The 3,203-nt window shown below is 40.2% G+C and overlaps 1 non-coding gene across 1 annotated transcript; it reads left to right on the forward strand.

Moving 5' to 3' along the window:
* Window positions 1-1,443: 1,443 nt before the first annotated feature.
* LOC149281325 (small nucleolar RNA SNORA35) lies at window positions 1,444-1,573 on the forward strand. Its single transcript, XR_016278053.1, has one exon. It is a non-coding gene; the product is annotated as a small nucleolar RNA SNORA35 (small nucleolar RNA).
* Window positions 1,574-3,203: the final 1,630 nt, after the last annotated feature.

Consider the following 3,203-nt stretch of genomic DNA (forward strand, 5'->3'; position numbering starts at 1 on the left):
AGCAGCACCGTGCTGCTAGCCCTAATTCTTTTTGGGCAAAACAGCCATGGACTCCCATTGACGTGCCAGAATTTCTTAAATTCTGGGCACTCACAATGTTAATGGGCATTATAAAAAAGCCCTCCATCCGCTCCTACTGGAGCACCAGCCCCATCTTTAGTACCCCCATTTTTGCCCAAACTATAACTAGGCAAAGGTATGAAATGATTCTTCGTTTCATGCATTTTAGCGACAACAGCCTGTGCCCCCCTAAGGAGGACCCCCAGTTTGATAGGCTGTACAAAATCCGCCCCCTGATTACCCATCTCGCTGCCAGGTTTCCAGAGGTTTATACACCTGGAAAAAATATCTGCGTGGATGAATCCCTAATGAAATATAAAGGAAGGTTGGGATTCAAGCAGTATATTCCTTCCAAGCGCTCCAGGTATGGAGTGAAGGTGTATAAGCTCTGCGAGAGCGAGACAGGATATACTCATGCCTTCCGGGTATACGAGGGTAAGGATAGCTACCTTGACCCTCCAGGTTGCCCAGATCATCTGGGCACCAGTGCCAAGATTGTTTGGGACCTAATATTCCCCCTTATGAACAAAGGCTACCACTTGTATGTAGATAACTTCTATACAAGCGTCCCTTTGTTCAAGCTGCTGTATTGTTTCGATACGGTAGCTTGCGGTTCTATAAAAAAGAACCGCTTGGGTTTCCCACAACGCCTGGTACGAACCCGGCTAGGAAAGGGGGAGACCTCAGCTCTACGCCAAGAGGAGCTTTTGGCATTGAAGTTCAAGGACAGAAAAGAGGTGTGCATGCTGAGCACCATCCACGATGAGAGAACCGTGGAGGTTTCTGTCCGTGGCAGAGCTGGGGTCACTACAAAGCCAGTGTGCATCAGGGCCTATAACAAGCACATGGGTGGAGTTGATCTGTCAGATCAACTCCTACAGCCCTACCTCATTATGAGGAAGACAAAGGCCTGGTACAAGAAGGTTGCAATTTATCTAATGCAAATTGCAACCTATAACGCTTTTTTGCTGCACAAAAAAGCAGACACTGGGCTGAAGCTGTCTTTTTTGCAGTTTCAGCTCGAAGTAATTTCAGGTATCTTGTACCGTGATGCACCTGGTCCCGAAGTAGTGATGGGAACCAACAGAATTGGGGCTACCCATTTTATTTTTAAAATCCCCCCTACAGCAAAGAAGCAGAATCCCCAAAAGAGATGCAGGGTATGCTACAGCAGGGGGCAAAGAAAGGACACCACATTTTACTGTCCAGATTGCCCTGGAAAACCTGCACTCTGTGTCGGTGACTGCTTCAAGCTGTATCACACAGTTTCCCATTTTAAATTTTTTTTTTGTTCCTGCTCCATTTTTGTATTTTTTTTTAATTTTTTGTTACATTTACTGTTTTTTAGCTTTTATTTGCTCCACCATTTTTAAGCGTTTTTATTTGCACTGTCAAGTGACCCCTGTGTCCATTCCGTGGCATGAGGGACCACTTAAGGTGCTAGATCAAATCCCTTCTTGGAGATAGGCCAGGCTTTCTTGTAACCTGTCCCTACTGATAGTTGGGTACAAGCATTTTTCTTTACCCAGATGTAAAATTCCTACTGAATTTGAATTGCTCATGTTCCAAATGTGGCCCTTTTGCCCCCAAACAATCTGACAAACCCATGCATGTGGGGTATCAATGTACTCAGGAGATGTTGCTGGACACATATCTGGGTGTTGTGTGACAGCAACATATACCAGGAGCTGTAATTTCACACCTGAAGTACAAAGTATGTGAAAAAAACACCAAAAACAATTACTATCCCAAACTTTGACAAGGGTTGGTGGTAGGATTAGTGCATGGAAAGGGTTAAACTATCAGCATCTAAAATACCCTGGGGTGTCTAGTTTTCAAAAATATATGGTTTGGTGGGGTAAATTTAATTTGCTGGCTTCAAAGATGCCCCAAATACCACATAGAGACAGAATTACCAGATTCAGAGAAAAATGGTTTTGAATTAGCAAAACGCTACTTGTACTTATTGCCCCATAACGTGTAGAAGAAAGCAAAAAAACATAAAAACATTGGGTATTTCTAAACTCGGGACAAATAGTAGAATCTATTTAGCAGGTTTTTTCAGTAGTTTTTTATGATGAATAAAAGATTTTTCAAATAAAAGTGAGAAAATGTGTTTTTTTTTCAATTTTTCGTCATATTTTATTATTTTTATTATAGGAAATTACATCATATGAAAAAAATTTTGGTGTCTGAAGAAAGCCCTTCTTGTCCTGAAAAAAACAATATATAACTTGTGTGGGTTTAGTAAATGGGTTAAGAGAAAATTACAGCTAAACACAAACACCGCAGAAACGATAAAACAGCCATTGTCACGAAGGGTACAAAAAGTAAAATCAGCCTTTGTCACGAAGGGGTTAAACAAATATAAAATGAGCAGTTAAACTTTATTTTCTCCGTGTATTGTCTCCAGCTTTGTTGAAATGGAAAATATATCCCACAAATACAATTACAGGGATCCTTTCTAGATCATTTAAGAATGCATTTTCTCTATTTATAAAAAAAAACTATTGATCTTTTGTAGCTAAAGTGGATCTAATGCCATCCAGCCTTCTCCTTTGATGAAATTAAAACGTACACATTTGAATGTCCTATGTGTCAGGCAATGATCTTTTGTAACTCAACACATTATATTTCTAAAAATACTACTAAAAATGTGACAGGACAAGAAAATATGGGTTAGCTGAGTCAACGAAAAGTGTTTGTATGAGCTGAAACGAAACATCCAAAGAGGACTTTCCGGTAGCTGCATTTTCATGACATCACAGACGAGCCGTGAAGCCACCCGCGGGAACATTTGCGCATTTAGTTCTAAACTAAACAGTATTTAGGTTAGGACCCACCTACATTGGAGTACTTTGGCGTAGTGGTGGGCTTAGCATAATATGGCCATATAATGTGACTAAAACTCCAATTTTGTCATCTTAGAAAGGTGTTTTTAAGTAGTTTTAACTACAGTCATGAGAGTTTATAATCTATTTGATGTGTGTGCACTGATTTAGAGATTGTGTATGATTTTGGTCTTCAGCAGCACCCCCTTATAATTAATGCTAGTTCAGGTGAGTGCTTCCTTTTTGTATTTGTTTAGTTCTAAACTGATAGATATTACAGGACACGATGGGTCCAGAGCATGTATGTAAAAT

This window comes from Sceloporus occidentalis, unplaced genomic scaffold (assembly GCF_023333645.1).
Source record: "Sceloporus occidentalis isolate IW3139 unplaced genomic scaffold, rSceOcc1.0.p SCAF_135, whole genome shotgun sequence".
Lineage (NCBI taxonomy): Eukaryota > Metazoa > Chordata > Lepidosauria > Squamata > Phrynosomatidae > Sceloporus > Sceloporus occidentalis.